Source organism: Xenopus tropicalis, chromosome 10 (assembly GCF_000004195.4).
Source record: "Xenopus tropicalis strain Nigerian chromosome 10, UCB_Xtro_10.0, whole genome shotgun sequence".
NCBI classification, from domain to species: domain Eukaryota; kingdom Metazoa; phylum Chordata; class Amphibia; order Anura; family Pipidae; genus Xenopus; species Xenopus tropicalis.
In genome coordinates, this window is record NC_030686.2 from 21,488,238 (window position 1) to 21,512,539 (window position 24,302).

Sequence of the window (24,302 nt, forward strand, 5' to 3'; positions counted from 1 at the left end):
TTCTTACGCAAGGGTTCTGTTAATCCAATTTCCCTATGTTGAAGGTTTTTGAATTTAAGTTGTATGTTATAGAAGGTTGATATCTGCAGATGTGAAGAATAGGATTTGTCATGTAATCTTCTAGTGTGTTGTGCTGTAACATATTATGATGGGTATCAGGGTTCTTCATATTAAAAAAAATCCTTTTGTTGGAAAACCTTAAAACAAGATATAGCAACTCATGTGAACCAATTCAGAGACTGTAATGGAAAGAAAGGGGTGTTTATTGGTCTAAAGCACCAGGTATATAAGAACTATGGCTTAATAAATATTTGAGCTTTTCTCAATGTCAAGCCTTTATTTAAATGCTGGTGCTCCCCTATTTACATAGTTAGTTATATAGTTACATAGGGTTGAAAAAAGACCCTTTCAAGTAAACCCAGCACACACAACCTATACTTACCAATCTATACACTTACATACATAAACTATATATACAAACATTAATACTAACTGTAGATATTAATATCACAATAGTCTTGGATACATTGCTTGTTCAAGAACTCAACCAGGCCCCTCTTAAGGGCATTAACACAATCTGCCATTACAACATCACTAGGAAGGGAATTCCACAACCTCCCTGCCCTCACCATGAAAAAGCACCTACGCTGCTTCAAATGGAAGCTCTGTTCCTCTAATCTAAAGGGTTGACCTTTGGCGCATTGATCCTTTTTATGGCAAAAAAGAACACCCCCTATCTGCCTATAATCCCCTCTAATGTACTTGTACAGAGTAATCATGTCCCCTTGCAAGCACCTCTTTTCCAGAGAAAACAACCCCAACCTCGACAGTCTAATCTTATAGTTTAAATCCTCCATCCCCTTTACCAGTGTAGTTGCACGTCTCTGCACTCTCTCCAGCTCATTAATATCCTTCTTAAGGACTGGAGCCCAAAACTGCACCGCATACTCAAGGTGAGGCCTTACCAGGGACCTATAAAGAGGCAAAATTATGTTTTCACTCCTTGAGTCAATGACCTTTTTTATACACAGACAGCAATTTATTTGCTTTAGTAGCCACCGAATGACATTGACAGGAATTAGACAACTTGTCTAAAGCCCCCAGATCCTTCTCCATTAAGGAAAAGCACCATTTAGTAGATAGCTCAAGTTTATATTATTTTTACCAAAGTGCATAACTTTGCACTTGTCCACATTGAACCTCATTTTCCTGTTTGCTGCCCAGTTTTCCAATTTTGTCAAATCGCTCTGCAAAGTGGCAGCATCCTTGCATGCAACTTATAGTTTTGTGCAATTTAGTGTCGTCAGCAAAAATAGAAACAGTACTTTCTATGCCTACCTTCAGGTGATTAATAAACTATCTTCAGGTGATTAATGGCTATCCTTTAGCCAGTTCTCTATCCAATTACAAATATTATGTTCTAGGCCACTAGTCCTCAATTTTATCATTAACTTTCTGTGAGGTACTGTATCAAACCCTTTAGCAAAGTCCAAGTAGATGACATCAACTGCCATTCCAGCATCAAGGTTCCTGCTCACCTCCTCATAAAAGGCGACTAAATTAGTCTGCAAGATATGTTACGCATAAAACCATGCTGGCACAAACTTATAGTATTGTGACTTGCAATGTATTCAAGTACCCTATCCTTTATTACCCCTTCCTACTGATGTCAGACTAACAGGCCTATAGTTTTCAGGCTGAGAACGGGATTAATTCTGTTCCTATATCTAATATATTCCTCTTCCCAACCATCAATGCCATATTTTTAGCCAAGAGCACATGAAAAGTGGTCACTTTAGCAAGAAATTGAAAGCACGCCCCAAATTGGTTGCTACATGATACTAGGTAAATAGATTAAATAAGTATCAGTCCTGGAATATTCCTCTCTTTTATGTTCTTAATCTCATATTGCTTGTTCCCACAAAAGACTTTAGTGTGACTTTCATCAGATCATCTCAAATGCAGCTGAGATGGGCTTGATCAGATCACTGCAGTTGTTCTGAAATGTGAAGTCCCTGTGTGTGTGTTTCAAGAGCATCAGTTGGAGCAGAGATTCCCACATGCTGTACATTTGGTGGTGATACTCCAAAAACATACATGCAACTTGCATCTAATTTTATAGAGGTCATTGAAGATAAGTGGTAAAACTGCATCCATACAAAGGTGTCCTTTCTCATTAAGATGGTGGCCAGGAAGGGGTGCAGTGGCGTCTCCCAAAGGCTTAAGATGATTCACTTAGAAGTCTCTATTTAGAATGCTATAGTTTCTGATGTGAAGTACTCTGGCAGTACAAAATAATACTAAATAAATAAATAAATAAATTATAGCTCACCACGGGGTGTAAGGCAAGAAATTAGCTGGGGTTAATACCCCCTGGGTGTACAACCATGAGCCATATGAATGAATTGGAGTTAGGCTAGCGTTGACATACCTAACCAGCTTTGGTAAATCGGGGAACCTGTGAAAGGGGTACTTAGTAGTGAGTCCTTTGAGCAAAGCAAATGGATGCCCCCTCATGCCAGAAGGCTAAATTTGGCTAAACACCTGACAAAAGCAATAATACTTGTGCAGGTTGGTGCTGCCCTATCATGTCGCTAAGCCACACTGGCATTGAAAGGAGACTCAGTAAATTCTCTTGCACCTCTAAGTGCTCTTGCTTCTGCCAAACAAATTGGAAATTACCCCCTATTTCTGATCTTGTTATTGACCCTTAGCCTGTCTGACTCTGCTTGGATCTGGACTCTAAGACAGTTAATTCCTGGTGTGCCTGGGGTTGAACTTTAACCTGCCAGCCTGTTAAATGAGTTTTCGAAAGTGCCAATCTTCTGCCTTGCCTTATTAACCTTGCCTCTGCTTCGATAAAGTTGTTCTTGCTTACCACCTAAGTTACAGCTCAGCCTTCTTCTTGATACTAACTAAACTCTAAGGGCCCATGGTGCTCCCGGTTCCTGATGGCAGGATCTGTACTCATCATGTATGCAGCCTAGTCTTGGAAAGAGTCCAGGGTGGGAAAGAAAGAGGCATGTAAGTATGGATACTGGACACATACTCTTACATGTTTTTTTGTAACATATGGTGTGTTTAGAAAATGTTGGCTGAAGAAAGTTTCTATCCCTGTTATTTGTGGCATGCTTGCAATAAAACTGTTTATGGTTGGAATTCCTGGTATTCATTTATTTAAAAAGAAACAAGGATTTCTAAAGTGTGAGGCACTTAATAATAAGGTGCAAGAAGATCTGAGGCTACAATAAAAAGGTGTTTAAGGGAATTTTTTCACTCACAGGGAGCACAGTTCCCCATGGGTGACAAAATGACCCTTAAAGGAACAGTAACACCAAATAATGAAAGAGCTTTAAAGTAATAAAAATATAATGTACTGTTGCCCTGCTCTGGTAAAACTGGTGTGTTTGCTACAGTAACACTACTATAATTTATATAATAAGCTGCTGTGTAGCCACGGGGGCAGCCATTTAAGATGTAAAAAAGGAGAAAAGGCACAGGTTACATAGCAGATAACAGATAAGTTCTGTAGAATACAATAGTGCTTTATCTGTTATCTGCTATGTGCCTGTGCCTTTTCTCCTTTGAATGGCTGCCTCCATGGCTACATAGCAGCTTATTTATATAAATTAAAGTAGACTTTCTGAAGTAAACGCACAACTTTTACCAGTGCAGGGCAGCAGCACATTATATTTTAGTTACTTTTATACACTTTCATTTTTTGGTGTTACTGTTCCTTTAAGGGGCAATAAAGTAAGGCTACCAATAAAGTAATTTAATAGTCCAACACAACATGAGCACCAAAAGGCTACCAGTCCATCAGAAGGGGTGATCAGCCTTTACAACGGCTATGGAAGAGCTGCTACTGTGGGGTTGGATGATCAAATTAGAATTGGTCTGCTTTTCATACACAGATCACTATAGGTGTGTAGCCTGTGTATAACAAACAAGCAAACTGTAGAGGGCAACTAAGAGTCTGTGCAAAATGCTATGTAGGACAAATTGCCAATTGTCTGAGACAGCAAGCACCCCAAAACTGTGACTGCCCAACAAAGTGTGGGAAACTTGGATTTATTTTGCCTGGCACAGCTAACTGACAAGGAACCCTGACATGACCATACATGTGTTAGATATGGTGTGCATATTCTACCAACTAAAAAGCCAATAAAATATGTTATATTATGCAAACTTGTTTCCTTACTAGGTTTACGCTTACACTTAATGGGCAACAGGGGAACACAGTAGACCCCAGAGCATTTGAATGGAAAATGTATTCTCTGAATGTGCGTGAGAAGAAAGCCTACTAGAAGTATGTACTTCCGTCTCCTGGAATGTTTCAGCTTTCAGCATTTGATCCACATTAATTCTGAATCCACTTTTAGTGTTTTCACTCACTGTAATGCTTTGAAACATCTGTTTGTCATTTGGAATAAACAGTTATTATGATAAGAGTTGGATATCTCTAATGTGTGGCTTACACGTCTTTTAATCTGTATTATTATTATCTTTAATTTAAATCTTTCATAGCTAAGGATGTAGCTAACTGCCTCACTCCCTAGCAAGGCAGACTCAAATTACATAGGACTTCCTCTGAGATAAGGGTGTTCTAAACTCCCTGCTGCCTAAAGCAAAGATTAAAATGGTTCTTCCAGCACTTCAGCTTCCCAATCTCCAATCTCCAATCTTTATAATTAAATGAGTGGCAAAATCCAATAAAAAATATTGTTGTTATTATTATGATGATTTATAATGATTTACATTTGAATATATTTTATCTTTCATTCAGATTTTACCAAGTGCCAATCCAAGGCAAAGTTGTCATCTACTCTTATGTTGGCACCATTAACCTTACAGTTAGTTAGCTATCTTTTCTTTACTTTTTTATGTATGTGAACAAAGTCCCATCTTTTCACTGTGTTCTTTGAGGTTTCTAATTTGCGTGTTTGGGTCTTAATTTTCAGCTATGATTATAATGCTGTCATCATATTGAAGGTTATTGATGTTTCCCAGGCCAGTCTTTATTTGTTAATCATCATCTAGTTCTTCTTCTCTCATTAAAAGTTCATTAGCTCACATTCACACGTTTTCACCAGGTAAAATTTCTCCAGTGCAAAACGTATTATATATTATTCATCAATATATCATGGCCACAAAAATAAATTTTGACCAGTTGAGGAATTTCGCCAAATTCCAGCCAAATTTGCATCTCATTATTTACATCATATCCTCCATGCTCATATCCACAGACGATGTTGTACATTTTTTATCAAATTTTCCCCACTTCAATTGTATGGAGTTTCTCCAGAAAAATTTCAGCACTTGCAGTGGGGTAAATATAATTTTAGGTACATATTTTAATATGTGATGATGTACTGATCAAACTTGGGGGAGTTATTAAAGGAGAACTTTAGTAAATAAGCACCTAACTCCGTTGGCACAGCTCTGGCTCAGTCTGATTATGTTCCATTTATAACAAATCTCTACCCAACTACTATGTGCATCACACATAATAACCACTCCTTTAATAACCACTGGAGTTATTAAAGGAGAAAACTTGCCCTTTAGTAAATAAGCACCTAACTCCGTTGGCACAGCTCTGGCTTAGTCTGAATGTGTTCCATTTATAACAAATCTCTACCCAACTACTATGTGCATCGCAGGAAACATAGTTACATAGGGTTGAAAAAAGACCAGAGTCCATCAAGTTCAACCCTTCCAAGCAAACCCAGCACCAACAAACCTATACTGATCTATCTATACACTCACATACATAAACTATATATACCAACATCAATACTAACTGTAGATATTAGTATTACCATAGCCGTGGATATTATATTTGTTCAAGAACTCATCCAGGCCCCTCTTAAAGGCATTAACAGAATCTGCCATTACAACATCACTAGGAAGGGCATTCCACAACCTCACTGCCCTCACCGTGAAAAAGCACCTACGCTGCTTCTAATGGAAGCTCCGTTCCTCTAATCTAAAGAGGTGGCCTCTGGTGCGCTGATAATTTTTATGGGCAAAAAGAACACCGCCTATCTGCCTATAATCCCCTCTAATGTATTTGTACAGAGTTATCATGTCCCCTCGCAAGCACCTTTTTTCCAGACAAAACAACCCCAGTCTTGAAAGTCTAACCTCATAGTTTAAATCTTTTATCCCCTTTACTAGTTTAGTTGCACATCTCTGCACTCTCTCCAGCTCATTAATATCCTTAAGGGCTGGAGCCCAAAACTGCACTGCAGACTCAAGGTGAGGCCTTACCAGGGACTTATAAAGAGGCAAATTATGTTTTCAGCCCTTAAGTCAATGCCCTTTTTTATACAAGACAGTACTTTATTTACTTTAGTAGCCACAGAATGACACTGCCTGGAATTAGACAACTTGGTATCTACAAAAACCCCCAGATCCTTCTCCATTAAGGATCCCCTGAACAAACTACCATTTAGTAGATAGCTCGCAAAGTCTAAGTAGATGACATCCACTGCCATTCCAACATCAAGGTCTTCCTCTTCTTAAAAGGCAACTAAATTAGTTTGGCAAGATCTGTTACGCATAAAACCATGCGGGCACAAACGTATAATATTGTGATTTGCAATGTATTCAAGTACCCTATGCCTTATTACCCCTTCCAAAAGCATAGAAGGGGTAGAACATAATATTTGTAATTGGAGAGAACTGGGTGAAGGATTGATTACAAAGGGTGGTGGTAAATGGAACATTTTTTAATTGGGCCAGTGTTGTTAGTGGAGTACCGCAGGGGTCAGTGTTGCTACTACTGATGTCAGACTAACAGGCCTATAGTTTTCAGGCAGAGAATGGGATCCCTTTTTAAATAACAGCACCACATTAGCAATTCGCCAGTCTCTGGGCACCATGCAAGACCTCAATGAATCCTGAAAAATTAAGTGAAGAGGTTTGGCAATCACAGCACTAAGCTCATTTAATACCCTGAGATGAAAACCATCCGGTCCTGGACCTTTGTTTATCTTACTTAACTTTTGAACATCTAAGTATATCATACTAACAATATTTGATTGAATTGATAGAAATATTTGATTGATTTGATCTTAATAGTTATTTAACACCATTGGACCATTGATCCCTTGGACCCCCAGAGAGGTCTGAACATCATAGTAGGCTATGGCTATGTTAATGAATTGATTGTTGCAGTCATAAATTCACTAATAGTCAAGGGTATATCTACCCTTGTAAATATGTGTGTATTAACAATATTTACACACTCACCACTAGAGACCCCCTGTATTGCATTTGGAATACTTGACCTGGTGGTGTTGTGATGGCTGATTTCCTTGCTGCCTTTAAAAAGGTCCTCAGATATCTAATCTTTTTTTCCATTTCTTATAAATGTACATATTTACGAAATCCTTCATGAGTAAAAGGTAAAAACTCTGAAGTGCAAGAGACTGTTCTGGGCAAACAAGCAAGTGAGTTACTTCACATGAAGTATACTCCTGATCACTTTAGAAGTACACTGCATTTGGGGAATAAACAGAGGGGTTCAGGTCAAAGTAGTTGTAGGGTCTCTGAAAGAAGCCAACTCCATTGCCTGAATTTCCAGTGTTAGGAAGTATTCAGAGTATAGAATATGAAGGGAACCAGCAGTGATCCAGGCCACAAGGTCCTACAAATAAAAAAAAAAATACATTAGAAACTTAGACACAAGTTATGAGTAATTACTCCATATGTATGCTGCTTGCACAAGAGCTATCACTCATGTGTCCTTAAAGCTCAGACCAGAAATCTTGTATGGACCCAGAAATTTCTATAGTGATAGCAAAATCCTCTGGACCAATTCCATATATGATGAGAACACTTTTCAACAAGTCACAAAGCTTAACTCAACAGCTTTATGTTTATAGGTTCAAGTCTACTAACAGAGCAATCCTGTGTTTAATGGATAGGATAGCAAAGCATTTGGTCAATTCAGGAAGGTTAAACAATTCATATAGATGGTTGCTGAAAGGAGTGAGAGAGTTATGTCCATGGGTAAAGCAAACAGTCCCTATGGAACATCACTTAGCTGGTTGGGAAAAAGGAAAGAGTAAATTATACCAGAGGCAGGTGTCTGTGGCTTTGCTGTCTCTCTACCTGGATGTTTACTCATCTCATTTTAGGGTTGATTCACTAAAGTGCGTTAATTATTATCGCATGCTTTTTTGTGTTAAAATAGACGCGACAATTAGCGCGTGATTCACTACAGTATTACCGTGTGCGTTAATTTGCGCGCAAACACATGCGCGCCAAAATAACACTAACGCATGATTCACAAACACTTGCCTCCCCATAACTACTGGACTCTTCGCAGTGTCACTTTAAGCAAAGCCACTTTAAATCCTCATTGCACAATTTCAAATATTTCATTGCATTTTTTTATTGTAAATACTTGTACCTTTATTGCTCACTTTTATTATATTTAATATTTGTATTTTTTTTTTTGTAAAGTTGGGAGTAACACGGGTCAAAAAAAATTTCATTACAGTAATGATGCTTCATTGTTATTTGTATATGACAATAAAACTTGAAACTTGAAACTAGTCTATGCGAAAATTAACACCTACTTGAGGCAGGTGGTAATTATAGAAAAGTACAGTTAATGAGCTTTTGGCAACACAATATGGACTTTGCAGTGTTATTTATTCAAGTCTGTGTTAGCCCTAGAGTGATGCAGCCTCCAGTTTGCAGGGAAATGGTCATTTTCAGTACAGTAATTTTCCGCAAGTATTGGCATGTACTGTACCTGGTACATGGGCCTTTCATGTGTCAGACTCCTCTTACTTGATCCAAATGTGGTTTAGTTGCCAGAAGATTGACAGATGTCATCCCGAAGTGGCATATTTTCCACAAAGAATTGCAGGTTACAGTTTATAGACTACTATCACAACCTGGGATACTGGATTATATACTGTGGCTAGAACCTGCAACTCCAACTGTGCAAATGAAGATACAATTTATATTTCAATATTTCAGCTGACATGTCAACCTGTCAACACAAATAATCCCCTAAAATCTTTAAAAATATTGTTGAGGTTATTATTATTATTATTATTATTATTAACAATCATAATAATAACCTACCAATCATGAACATTGATTCTTCATGACTAAGGCATTATGTATCAATATTATACAGGACACGTAACCTTCTGAACAGAGCTACATCCCTAGATGAAACTGCCCTCCAGATCATATTCTTACTCTTCCCTTCTTCCATCTAGGCTTTCTTTCTTGTGAGTCTTGTTTACTAAATAGGGCTACTTCCCTAGCTGGAACAACCCTCCAGGTCATTTTCTTACACTTTCCTTTTACTGCCTGGGCTATCTTTCATTTTATTCTTGTTTTCTTAACTGCTGTATTTTAGAAAGCAATAAAACAAATATTCAATGTATTTTCTTCAAACACAACTAGTTATCCTTCCCTGATATGGGGCCCCTGAAACTGAATTTTTTTCTTCTTCTCTATTCTAGGTCTGTGTTCAATCAAATCCCTGGCATTCTTCCATTGCTAGGAATCTGTTTCTGGATTATGTTATTGTTAGGAAAGCCAGACAATTAATTCTGATTGAGGCCAAACTATAGTAGATCATTTTAAGTCTTTTATCATTAATGTGACCCTAACTAATTAAGGACAATGGCTACTAAAATCAAAATACAATCATGTCTGTTTTATCAAGCATTCAACATAGTAACATAGTAGGTTGGGTTGAAAAAAGACATACGTCCATCATGTTCAACCATAATGCCTATATATACCTGCCCGACTTCTAGTTGATCCAGAGGAAGGCAAAAAACCCCATCTGAATCCTCTCTAATTTGCCGCAGAGGGGAAAAAATTCCTTCCTGACTCCAAGGCGTCAATCGGACCAGTCCCTAGATCAACTTGTACTAAGAGATATCTCCCATAACACTGGATTCCCTCACTTGCTAAGAATCCATCCAGCCCCTTCTTAAAGCTATATAATGTATCAGCTAGCACGACTGATTCGAGGAGGGAATTCCACAACTTCACAGCTCTCACAGTAAAAAAATATTTAAATGGAACCTCCCTTCTTCTAAAGGAGGGACCTACTGGTAAATAAAACATTAGATCCCCTTATATATCTATACATAGTTATTATATCACCTCTTAAGCGCCTCTTCTCCAGTGTAAACAAACCCAACTTGGCCAGTCTTTCTTCATAACTGAGACTTTCCATACCCTTTACCAGCTTAGTTGCCCTTCTCTGGACCCTCTCTAACTCAATAATGTCCCGTTTGAGCACTGGAGACCAAAACTGAACAGCATATTCTAGATGGGGCCTTACCAGTGCTCTGTAAAGGAGAAGAATAACCCCCTCCTCCTGTGAATCTATACCCCTTTTAATACAGCTCAAAACCTTGTTTGCCCTTGCAGTTGCTGCCTGGCACTGCTTGCTACAGCCAAGTTTATTATCTACAAGGACTCCAAGGTCCGTTATGGATTTGCCTAGTGCAGTCCCATTAAGGGTATAAGTGGCTTGCATATTTTTACATCCCAGATGCATGACCTTACATTTATCCACATTAAATCTCATCTGCTATTTAGCTGCCCAGATTGCTAGTTGGTCAAGATCCTGCCGCAAGGATGCCACATCCTGGATAGAATTGACTGGTCTGAAGAGTTTTGTGTCATCTGCAAACACTGATACATTGCTTATAATCCCCTCCCCTAAGTAATTTCTGAACAAGTTAAACAAAAGTGCAGTTAAACAACAGTAAAGAACCCTGAGGGACCCCACTGAGGTAGAGAATGTACCATTAACAACCACCCTCTGTACCCGATGCTGTAGCCAGTTTTCTATCCATGAGCAAACGACTTCACTAAGACCAATACATCTTAGTTTAGAAAGAAGTCGTTTGTGGGGAACGGTATCAAATGCTTTGGCAAAATCCAAATAGATTATATCTACTGCATCCCCACTGTCCAGCTTCTTACTTACCTAATCATAAAAAGCAATTAAATTGGTCTGACATGACCTGTCCTTCATAAGGCCATGCTGATTACTGCTCATAATGGCATTCTCCACTACATAATTTTGTATGGGATCCCTTAACAAGCTTTCAAATAACTTGCCCACCACGGATGTCAAACTTACAGGCCTATAATTGCCAGGCTTAGATCTTACTCCCTTTTTAAATATAGGAATGACATTCACCTTCTTCCAATCCCTAGGTACCATACCTGAGTCTGAGAATATCAGAAACAAAGGCCACTGTAAATCTGACCCTAGCTCTCTCAGTACCCGAGGGTGTATTCCATCTGGCCCAGGTGCCTTGTTCACATTTATCTTGTGTAACCCTTTAAGCACCATATCCTGTGTCAACCACTGCGTAGTTGGAGCTGAAGCAATTTCTTAAAAGCTTTCCTTTTTTTCCCTATTAACTTCTTTACCTCAGTGTTAAGCCACATAGGGTGATTCTTAACACTTCTACTTCTTCTTATTAATGGAATAAATTGAGAACAGTAATGATTTAATATCAATTTAAATGACAACCATTTCTGCTCTATGTTTTTATCAGAAAACATAATGCCCCAATCTATGCCCTGAAGCACTGCCGTTACTAACAATCACTCATGAATCTCTATTGTCCCAAGACATCAGAACACATAAGCAAAATTCAGAGATAACCAAGGGGTTCATTGTTATTATTGCACAGAAGGGAAGCTGCTATTTAATAAATGGAAACAGAGAATTTCAGAGAAAAGAGAATGCCATATTTCTAACACACAAACAATATTCACTTAAAGGAAAAGTAATACTAAATTTTTTTAAGTAAAAAAGCTATTCTACCCTGCACCAATAACTGCCCTATCCTGCAAACCACTTAGTATTTTAAATGCTTTAACCTTTTTTTTTTTTACAGAAATTCTTTTTATTGCTTTTATCAGTATATGGGAGTGGGGTACAGAAAAGAAAGAGGGTTGAGTTGAGTTTTCCATATTATCATACAATAACATGCCAGAGTATTCACATATATAATTCAAGGTAAATCAGTTAGGTGAGCGTCCAGCCAGCCTCCCCAGATTCTGTCAAATTTGTTCGGATGGCCTCTGGATTCATACTTAAGCTTGATTAGCGGAAGCGTTTTATTGACCAAATCTACCCATGAAATCTTCCGAGGGGGAAGGGGGGCCATCCAATGCATAATTAACACTTTTTTGGCGTAGTATAATAGTGAACTTACCAAAATTCTTGCATAGTTAGTTGGAACAAGGTCATCCACTAGGCCTAATAGACATATTTCTGGTTGCAAGGTTGCAATAGGGGTGGGAGGGCCAATGTGTCTATCATATATCTGGTAATTTTCACCCAACACCTGCTGATGATAGGACATGCCATATCATATGCCACTATGACCCATCCACTCCTCCACACCTTTTGCAAATAGAGGCTGGTATTTGGTCCATGCGAAATAGTCTATTCGGGGTATAATAAGTTCTAAGCGTAAATTTATGTTGAATAAGTCTGTCCCTGGTACAAATCAAGAATTTATATAAGTTCTCAGTGATTTCTTCCCACTGTTTGGGCCTTAGACTTGGTATATTATCTCGCCATCTAGTATAGGCTGATTGGAATGGAGCTGGGCCACTAGATATTATTTGTGTGTAAATATGAGAGATCATTTTGCTAGGGTCTTCTCTTCTTAGTAGAGAAAGTAGTGGTGGTTCTTTGAGGGTCAGGTCTGTTGCCCCAAATTGGGCTCTAACTGTATGTCTCATCTGCAAGTATCTATACATAGGCAGTTGTGGCGTGTTTATTTTCTCCCTAAGCTCCACCTTGTTAATAAATTTAGAGTCTAGAAGTATGTCTCCTAGATATTTAACTTTCTTTGGTGCCCAGAACCATATGGCCTCCGAATGGTAGAAGTGTTGTAAATTTGAATTTTTCCACAATGGTAGGGAAGGAGACAATATTGGAAAAGTAACTTTTGCAAGCTTTATTGCTGCTTGCCAGGCGGCAACCGGTGCCTTCATACATGGAGGTAGGGGTGGATGGTCTTTGGGTTTCCTAAGTAAATAATTTGCCAATGCTTCCAGAGAACCTAGGGTATTGGCCTGAAGTACCACATTTCGATTTTCCAGGTCCTGAGTGAACCACCAATTTATATAGCTGATTTGGGCCGCTAGATAATAGAAGAAAAGGTTTGGAAGGCTTAGTCCTCCTTTATCATAAGGGGCTGTTAATGTAGTAAATAAGATCCTTGGTACCTTATTCCTCCAGAGAAATGGGCGCATCTGCGCCTGGATCGCATCACAGGTTCGCTTAGGTATTGTAGTCGGTGCATTGTGGAAAATATATAAATATTTGGGGAGAAAAATAATTTTAATTACATTTATCCTTCCCCACAGGGTGAGGGGAAGAGATGCCCAGTGTGTTAGAGATGTGGCCAGTTGTAGATTTATGGGGGTGATATTCATGGGAATAAATTGTTTCGGATCCAAGTGTATATTTATCCCCAGATACTTAAACGTATTAACCCACTGTAATTGGGAGTCTGCAGCTTGGTTTGGCATCAGTGTGGGCTCCAAATGGAATATAACTGATTTGGTCCTGTTTATACGGAGACCCGAAAATACAGTAAAGCGGGAAAAGTTTTTATATTCCTGTTAGAGAGGGCCCTGGATCTGCCAGGTAGAGCAGAACATCATCGGCATACAGGGATACCTTCTCTTTGATCGGGCCATATTTTAGCCCTATCACGCGTCTAAAGTGCCTAATTTGTATCGCCAGGGGTTCTATTGCCAGTGCGAATAGTAGAGGGGATAGGGGGCACCCCTGCCTTGTCCCTCTTGTTAGAGAGAAGCTTGGTGAGGTAAAATTGTTTGCTCGTACACTGGCTGTAGAGTTTGTATATAATAGTTTAATCCATTTTATAAAGTTCTCCCCGAATCCAAATCTTTCCAGGATTCCCCATAGATATGGCCACTCAACTGAGTTGAATGCTTTCTCAGAATCCAGGGGTACTACTATCCTGGATCCTGAGTTGTCATGTGGGACTTGCAGATTGTAGTACAGCCTCCTCAGATTCACATCTATGGATCTGTGGGGCATAAAGCCGGTTTGGTCTGGATGTATAATTTGGGAGATTACCGTTTTTAGTCTAGTAGTCAGAACTTTTGCCAATATCTTGGCGTCAACATTAATTAGTGAAATAGGTCTGTAGGACCCATATTGTTCTGGTGGTTTCCCATCTTTATGGATTAAGACAATGAGGGCATTGGCGAACGAAGGTGGGAGATTGTTTTGTTCTGCTGATTGTGTTAGTGTTTCACATAACGTGCCAGATAGTTTATTGCCTAGGGCTCTATACCATTCTATTGGGAATCCCAGGGGCCTTGGAAGATGCCATTAATGTTATTGCATCTTGAATTTCCCCGGGCGTAATTGGCTTGTCTAAAAAGGAGACTGCTGTAGGACATAATTTCGGGGTAGTGATAGAGTCTAGGTAGTTTTGCAGTTGCACTGGATTGTATTGTACTTTGGACTTGTAAAGGTTACTATAGAATTCCCCAAATCTATTCGCTATTTGCTTGGGGTCTGTGATTAATTTCCCCTGTTTCTGACAGAATCCTGTGTATTATAGTTTGGGGCGAGGTTATTTTAGATATGTACGCTAGGAGCTTCCCTGATTTTTCTCCCTGCTCAAATCCGCGCTGTGCTGCATATAACATTTTTTTTTGAGTAATTTCGGTTAGTTTACATTTCAGTTTAACTTGTGCTTGTACTAAAGCTCGGTGGGTTTCTGGTGAGGGGTTTGCTATGTATGAGACCTCTGTCTCCTCCGTCTCCTCTATTACATGTTCGACCTCTAGTTTGGTTTTAGACATGGCAATTTTAATGGCTTGTATGAGAGTACCTCTGGCTACTGCCTTGAAGGCATCCCATAGGATGGCTGGTGAGGCCGACCCAGAGTTTTCTTCCCAGTATTGTTCAGCTGAAGATTGTACCTTCTCAGTAATTTCCTCTTGGGACAGCCATAGGGGACTTAGTTGCCATCGCTTAGTGTCTGGGTGTATACATGGTTGTAGTTGGATAATAAGGGGGGAGTTTTCAGATATGGATATAGTACCATATCTGATATCTGTGATTCTGGGAGACATTTCTGGGGAGACTAGTGCTAAATCTATACGGGATAATGTTTGGTGGGTCGTTGAGTGGCATGAATAGACTCACGACAGAGGATTTCTATTTCTCCAGATGTCTTGAAGACCCATTGAGTCTGTCCAGCTTTGGAGCTTAGTGGGTGTGTCATTTATCGAACCCATCTTATCTCGTGAGGGTAAGAGACCAGAGTTGAAGTCCCCGAGCCAGCATTGTGAGAGATATGGCTTAAGATGTCTGTGGAAAAGGGTGGGGGTACATACACTATGATTAATATAAACTAAAGCGCAAGGACCGTACAGTGAAGAATAATATACCTTCCATAGTGATCAGTGTGGATTTGATGGAGAACAAATTGGAGATTCTTTTGATTAGTATTGACACTCCCCTTGCATGGGATGAGAATGTGGCGTGGTAGGTTTATGCTATCCAGCCTCTTTTAAGAGCCAGCACCTTCTGACCTGTTAAATGGGTCTCTTGTAAGCAAACTATTGCCGGGGACCATTGTTTAAGAGCCGTGAAGAGAAGGGCTCTTTTTATCCTGTCGTTTAGACCCCTAATGTTCCACGAAATTACGTTTACCGTAGACATTTTAGTCTGATATTTACTCGTGTCTTGTACTCAACTTTTATCGTTGCGGGGGGATAACTGTTGGAGTTGGAGGGGGGGGGAAGGAAGGGGAGGGTAAACATAGCCCAAAGAACACCTTTGCCCACCCTGCTCACCCCAGGAACTTGGGTGAGCCTACACCCAGAACTACGTTGCGTCAGCATCCGCTTGGGACGTGGCAACCATATAACCAATTTAACCAGGTAAAATAACAGTTTAACCATGATTGTTTAAACACTTTGTTACCCTTGTTCGCTCTGGAACCAGGTGAACCGCAACCAGTCCTCTGAGACCTTAAAGCGTGGAATATACCGTCCAGGATGTCATGACCTCTTTATCAGTTTTAATTATTTGAGTAGTGTAGGGACCGTAAGATGTCGCTTTAGTGCCTTTCTAGCCAGTCCATGGCCTCCTGCGGGGTAGAGAAAAATCTGGTGCTGTTACCGTCGATTAGTTGGAGCTTAGCCAGGAAGATTGTAAAATAGGCAATTCCCTTTTTGCGTAGCTTTTTCCTCACTTCTGCAAATTTGGCTCTTTGCTTTTGGACTTCTATTGTGTAGTCAGGATAGAATAAAATGTTTGCGTCTCCCAGCAGCAGGTCGCCCTTAATACACATCTGCCTTAGGATTGTGTCGCCATCTCTGAAGTTAAGGATTTTTGCAATCATTGTGCGTGGCGGGGTACCGGGTGGGGGCTGCCGCGCTGGGATTCTATGGGCCCTTTCCACAATAAACACCTGTGATAGATACCCCGTTCCAATATGATCTTTGATAAGTTTCTCGAGGAATAGTTCCGGTGTGGAGCCTTCCTGGCCTTCTGGTATTCCGATTATATGGATGTTGTTGCGCCTCTGCCTTCCCTCCAAATCATCTGCTCTGGCTTTACTTTGTTTAAGCTGGTTTTGGAGTTCAGCGATTGCCTGGGGAACTGACCTTGTGGCGTCTTCCATATCGGAGATTCGCCTTTCGGTTTCGGCTGTCCGTTCCCGCAGCTTTTGCAGATCCTGACGCAGTAATGCTAGATCAATTTTCACCTCCTCCACCCTAGTATCTATTTTTACTTCTACTGCGGTCCTGGTGTCCCGAATTGCCTGCAGCAGTTCTTGAAGGGTGGGTGTCATGCCAGGCCATATTGCCCGGGCATTGTAACAAGGTAAAATGGCAGCATTTGCGTTGTGTCCACCAGACACCCCTAATTAACCCAATACACACTATCAACATCTGGTTTCGGGCTCCCACAGAGACTCTTAATTAAATATGCAACCCAGGACTGCAGGAAGGTGTCAACTTCATCAGACAATGCGGGACCAGCCCGTTGGGGCAGGAAGCTGGGGTCTTTGATCTGTTGATCAAAGAGAGGCAAAGTGTGGGCCAAGGAACAGCAGGGGGGGACAGCATACAGAAAATATGGATTATAGAAATGGATCTATATCTCCGCTGCTTTAAGGTCCACATCCTAATAAATCACATAGGATTTATGAGGAGGCCCCAGGTTTCCCAATGATACCAAACAGGGGCGGCCTATACCCGCCAGTTAGGAGAAATGGGTTCTGGGGGACTGGGACATGAGACACCCCCCGTGTTTGGTATCATTTTGATCGCCCACATATAGGTTAAAACAATTCCCTACTTTCATAATAATATTGAGTACTGGCAAGTACCAATATTATATGAAAAGAAACTGGCTCTATAAGTATAGCTCTCTACAGGGGAGGGGTCATGTGACCAGTTCCTGGGCACTCCCTCCTCATGCATACGGTAATGAGGGAGGGGCCCAGCGGGGAATAAAAGCATGCATGCCCAGGTATTCTTTAGCTCATTCTGGAGGCCTCAACTTATGCAACTTATGTTGGGGGATGGGCTCAGGACCTTCAACCTCTTGCCTCAGAGGGCACAACAGATCACTCGGTAATGTACTAGGGTTTTCTCTGTGTTTTTATCCCCGTTTATTTTATTGACTGTTTTGCATGTATGTTTCTCTTTTGTAACATCTTTTTAAAACTGCACTGTTTACCCTGGTAATATTAAATATAAAATTTAATAAGTTTAGTCCTTTGGCTCTATATCGATTCCCACGTACCTCGTATGACTGCTCAGGCCTAGAGGTGTATTAACTGTTTGGTGTGTGCATGTGTATTGGGTAGAGGGCAGATTCTGTGTATATGCTAATTAACTAGTGGGCTGCTAGCAGGGGGGTGGGTTTGACTGTAACTTTAACCCTGTGGCTGCTAGTGTGCTGTTAAATTAGTTAGAACTAACCCTAACTGCAGTAAGAAAGTTTGTGTATGATACATTTGTGTAATTAGATTTCTATCGCCTGTTAATGATAGATGGTGGCAGTGAATAGTTGTATTTGGGGCGGTGGTTTGTTTGGGGGTGCTTGATGTTAGTCTAACCTGTGTGAAAGGTGACTGAGTGTAACACCCTTGTTCCCCGTCCCGGTGTCAGGCGCGTCTGTGAGTGGCGCTTCCCTGACAGTGGGTTCTGGTGTTGCTTGGTCTGCTGGCTGAGAGTTGGTAAGGTTTGGCGCTGGTGGAGTGGAAGGCCTGTGTGCACGGCCGCCATCTTGATTTTGTTGTCGGACAAATTTTTCCAATTTGTTAGCTGCTGCTTCGCTTGTTTTTTTGTGGCCACCCATCACCGTGGTAGAGTCAGCCATTCTGGGAGCCGAGTTTTGTTTGTGTGGTTGCGGTAAATCCGTCTGTATCGGATCGACTGTAACAGAGCTTAAAGCAGGCACGTCTCTCTACATCGGCCACACCCCCAAATGCCACACCCCCAAATGCGTTAACTTTTTTACTGCCAACGACGTATGGGATACGTCATGGCAGAAAAAGGGCTTAAATGCCAACAACGTGTCCCTAGCGAGTTTCTAGCGATGACAGCCCCCCCGGGCAACGATCCAGGGGGGCTGTCATGTGGGTCCTGCGACGCGATCGTCGTAGGACCATCCTGGAAGCAGCAGACGCGATCGCATTGTGTCTGCTGCGTCCTATTCCCCCCAATGCCGCCGCCCACTGCAGCCTGGAGGACAGGTAAGGTGTTGGGTTTTTTTTTTTTGCATTTACACACTTACATACATTTATACACACTTACATACATTTACACACACTTACAGCACACAATTTAGCAGTTTGTTTTTTTTAATTTTTCACACTTTTATACACTTATTTACACTCATATACACACTTACACACTGTCACACAACTTTTACACATGTACACACATGTATACACAAACACTTTGTTTATTTTTTGTTTTTCATTTTACCACTTTGTTTTTAGTTTCTTTTACCTAAAAACTGTTTATTTTGACAGCGTGACTATTGGATCAGATATTCTGACCACTAATTACACTGTCATGTGACTTATTTTGTTGTTTCACTGATTTGCACAATTTTTGTGGTTTTATCGCATTTTATCCCTGTATAAGTGTTCCTAATCTGTTTTTAGCATAGCTTTGCCAGGTGTTACTTTGGTGTATGCAAATAACTTTACCTATTTTGAATTCATGAGAATGTGTACTTTCCAAAAATATATGGTTTTCTGGGGGTCTCTGTATAGTTAGGGGGGTTACTGCACATAATACGCTGTCAGGGGGGTCAGTACTTACCGCAGACTTTGGTATATCTATGCATATTGGGCATCAAACTGTTCAGTAGACCTTAGGTGTTCCTATTTGGGGTGATTTGCCTTTGTACGCAAGAAATTGTGTGAGATAAATGCGGCAGGGCGCAGCATCTAAAATGGCCGCTCCATAGCAGAGCTCCGCTCCAGCCAGGCACCACAGCAGCGGGAAACCCGGCCATCACAGAGTTTAAAGCCTTCTTACCCGGCGCATCCAGCTCCCCAAAGATCCCCGCACTAGCGGATAACAAATTTGATTGACTCTCGGCGGCTTGCCCATCGCGCAACATGTATGGGAGCAAGTGCGCAGTTTGGGCCTAGCACATAACAGACACGCGGGAGTACTGACAGGGCCCTTGTGGAATGCAACACCAGCGATCAGAGGCGCCTTGAGTACAGTAACAGAGGAGCTATTATAATCGGACAAAGCTTCAAATCACACAGGCAGCGCTCCACAAACAGCTGGAAAGTGAGGTAAGGGCGGGAAGGTGCAGCTAACAGATCCCTACCCTGGGGCCCCCTCACTCGAACTTAAACCCAAACAATACAGGCTCTTTTACGACCTGGAGGCACCTGGCACTGTGTAAACCAGGTTTTCAATAATTATTTTTCTAAAATCATAAGCCCCTTTGATACAGGTGAATCCTACATTGAATCATTACGGCGGGAAAACAGTCTACTGGTCTCTTACAATACAGATAAGTAACCCACTATTATAGCTTACAATAATAAGCTATTACAAACTTTGATAAGCACAATACTTCTTTATTCCTATATTGGGGAGGATTAACCTCAGGGGTGATCCCGGAACGTGACTTATATTTCTGTGATATCACCTGTGAGAGACTTTAATGTCACTAACTTTATACTGACTACATGGGCAAATTACCCAAAGCCCAGCACGGTCCGCGCAATAAGACACCGAAACCAACAGATCAACTGGATTCTTTCCTTTCCAGGCCAAACCAGCAACCAACTGAGGAAATAGAAATGGCCTCTGATATCGAACCTATGCAACAAAACCAACAGGAGGGAACATCCCAAAACCCTCCACCTTTATCAACCCACAAAGATCCGGATTTGATACACCAATTTCACACCTTACTTCGCTCTGAACTGGAAAAGACATCAGAGAAAATTATGAGATCAATATCTAGAGAAATAAAAGAATTGGGACAGAGAACAGATGCATTGGAGAACAAAATGGATGACGCAATTACTGTACTGGACGGACACGAGTCAGAAATTCATAAACTTACTACGCAAGTATCCGACCTCACAGAAAAGCTGGAAGACCTGGAAAATAGGTCCCGGAGATCAAACCTAAGGATATGAGGCCTTCCAGAAACGTACAAAAATTTAGATAAGGATATTACGGAACTATTCCAATTTCTTGCTCCAGACATTCCTATCCCACGACTGGAAATGGATAGGGTTCATAGATCCCTGGGCAAACCACTACAATCTGGACTTCCAAGAGACATAATAGCGAAACTACATTTTTTTCAGACAAAAGAACTACTGCTGCGAGCCTCTAGAGAAGCAGGTCAGATAACTTACCAAGACCACTCAATACAAATTTTTACGGACCTCGCTCCCCAAACCATACAGAGGAGACGAACCCTCAAACCAGTCCTAACGATCTTACAACAGGCAGACATCCGCTACCGTTGGGGGTTCCCTTTCCACCTACTATTTACATACAAAGGCAGACAATACTCCTCAACTTCTTATAATGAAACATGGGAAATTTTACAGAGAATACAACTTGTCCCTCGGGATCAATCATCTCCTATTCCGTCACAAAGTTTATCTGGATCACCTGCTCTTACCCCATTATGGACACGCCGGAAGACAACAATTGCCTCACCTCCTCTTGGCCAATCACCAAAACCAGATTGAACGCCAGACTATACTTCTATAAAAGCATCTGTTACCCTGGATGGCCAGGGGCTTCCCCACACTATTTTCTATATAATGATTAAGCAACTTTAAGTGCCTGGTTGTGTTTAGGCGACCCCCCCAATACGGTCTTTGAGTCACGCATTTCGTATGACCGACTTGTCGATCTTAACAGAAGTAAAACCGAGTTTACACCCTTGCATTATACATGATGTTATGGTTTCTTATGCTAATTGTATTTTTTCATGTTCTAGATGTTAATAGTTTTTCAACTTCTCTTATCCTAATGACGGTTGAGCTAGATGCATGCCTAAGAGAGGATTCTTCCATTTTGGTTCAGCATCTGTGGGGGTCTGAAACGGTCCCTGTGATACTAAAGGTTGTGAGTATACTACACTATCAGCTTTTACCTTTCTCGACATGGCTACACACTTAAAGGTAATATCACATAATGTGCAAGGTTTCAATTCACCCCACAAACGTAGTAAGGCATTTATCTATTATATCTACTCACGCAGACATAGTCTGTGTTCAAGAGACACACTTTTCCCAATCATCCACCCCTAAATATCTCTCTCGCCATTTTCCTGTTTTTTACTGTTCTTCCGGCCCCAACAAAACTAAAGGAGTTCTTATAGCTTTTCGAAAAAACCTACCTCTGATAATATCCCAGCAAATCCGAGATGATCATGGTCGATATCTTATTCTGATAGGAGAATTGTTTGATTCCCCGATCACTTTAGTTACTTACTATACCCCTAACACTCAACAGAATACTTTTTTTGAACAACTCCTGCAGAAAATAACTGACTAACACTTAGGCCCCATCATTCTAGCTGGAGATACCAACACTGCGCTAGACATCTATTGGGACAAATCACACCCTAACATCTTACACCCGTAAACAACAAGAGAGTCTCCCTCCCGACTGAAGAAAATGCTGTTACGCCTTAATTTAATCGATTCTTGGAGGGAATTCCACCCACACGTAAGAGAATATACATACTTTTCAAATCCACATAGTACATATTCACGGATTGATCACATATTTGTGTCACAAATACTAATTCCCAATGCCCACCATGCCCACATCCTGACCACCCCGTGGTCAGATCTCTCCCCCACTACCCTTACACTTACTAGCTTATGGCAGAGACCAATTGAATTTAATTGGCGATTAAATGACTCTCTACTGAAAATTAAATCTACCTTTCCCCCGATAAAACAAGCAGTAGAAAACTACTTCATAGAAAATCAAGGCTCAGTCTCCTCTCCAATCACACTTTGGGAAGCCCACAAGACAGTAATAAGGGGAGAAATCATAAAAATATCTTCCATTAAGAAAAAGCAAACCACATAAACAATTAAAAAGTTAGAACAACAACTCCATGATACAACAAGACAAGACCAAATTTCACCTTCCCCAACTCGAAAAGCTACTACTATAAGCCGCTTACGAACCGATTTAGATTTTTTGCTATCTCAAGCAACTGAGAAGCAATTACAATAGACTAAACAAAGATTTTATACCCAAATTAATTTTGGGTATAAAATCTTTGTTTAGTCCATTGTAATTGCTTCTCAGTTGCTTGAGATAGCAAAAAATCTAAATCGGTTCGTAAGCGGCTTATAGTAGCTTTTAGAGTTGGGGAAGGTGAAATTTGGTCTTGTCTTGTTGTATCATGGAGTTGTTGTTCTAACTTTTTAATTGTTTATGTGGTTTGCTTTTTCTTTTTAAGATAGGAACACTCTTAGCTCGGAAACTGAATCAACCGGCTTACCATACTCCACCACCAGCTACCATCCGCACGAAAACAGGCGACCTAACAAGTAATCCCCAAAAAATACTTGACGAATTCTCTACATACTATTCTGCACTATACTCTAGAACCAAACCATTCCCCTCATCAATCGCTAATAAGCTTTTTTCTACATTACAGCTCCCCACACTATCTACATTACAATCAGAGTCATTAGATGCCTATATTACAGCAGAAGAAGTAACTAAAGCAATTAAAGATTTAAAAGTAGCTAAATCTCCAGGTCCTGATGGTTTTTCAGGTCTTTATTATAAAAAACTAGGCGCTCTCCTGACTCCACACCTAACAAATATGTTTAACGCAATCAGATCAGGGGAAAAATGGAATAAGGAATCTTTAAAGGCACAACTATCCTTTATCCCAAAACCCCGAAAGGATCACTTGGAATGTGCAAATTATAGGCCAATATCGGTAATGAATATCGATATTAAGTTACTAACCAAAATCTTGGCAGAACACCTTAATAAATTTCTTCCAGGCCTGATCGATCTAGATCAAACAGGCTTTATTCTTAATAGACAAGCCACAGATAACATTAGAAGAACTCTACAACTTATACATAACCTATACGTTACAAAACAACAAGGGATGTTATTATCAATTGACATTCATAAAGCTTTTGATTTCATTTCATGGGATTATCTGTACTTTATATTAGAAAAATGGGGCATTGGACCTTACTTCATTGCAATCCTAAAAACTTTATACCATTCCCCTATGGCTATCCCAAAATGGGGCTCATACCGAGGGAATCCAATCACTATTAGTGAGAGGAACTAGACAAGGATGCCCCCTACCTCCTTTTTTGTTTATTCTGGCAATTGAACCCTTAGCTGAACTTATCAGGCAAGATAAAAATATTACAGGCCCCCAAATAGGACAATTAATCCACAAACAATGCCTCTACGCAGATGATATTTTAATAATGACTATAACCAAACCATTAACTTCATTACCCAATCTGATCCATCTCCTGGACGCTTTTGGGAACATCTCAGGTCTAACCATAAACCATAGCAAATCAGAAGCCTTAAATATTACCTTACCAGAACACACTGTCAAGCTACTGAAATTGAATTTTGATTTCAGATGGCAAAATTCAACCATCCACTACTTGGGGGTTAATATTCCAAGACATATATCTACGTTATACTACCATAATTATCCTCAGTTATGGAAAATGGCGGGAGAGAATTTA

At 40.4% G+C, this 24,302-nt stretch overlaps 2 long non-coding RNA genes across 2 annotated transcripts; both read left to right on the top strand.

The window, feature by feature from the left end:
- Positions 1-2,845: 2,845 nt before the first annotated feature.
- Positions 2,846-4,457, top strand: LOC116408071. Its single transcript, XR_004220718.1, has 2 exons — positions 2,846-3,024; positions 4,205-4,457. It is a non-coding gene; the product is annotated as an uncharacterized LOC116408071 (long non-coding RNA).
- A 13,168-nt stretch (positions 4,458-17,625) lies between these two features.
- On the top strand, positions 17,626-22,617 carry LOC108644522. The gene is made up of 2 exons (XR_001923249.2): positions 17,626-17,664; positions 20,342-22,617. It is a non-coding gene; the product is annotated as an uncharacterized LOC108644522 (long non-coding RNA).
- The last annotated feature ends 1,685 nt before the right edge of the window (positions 22,618-24,302 follow it).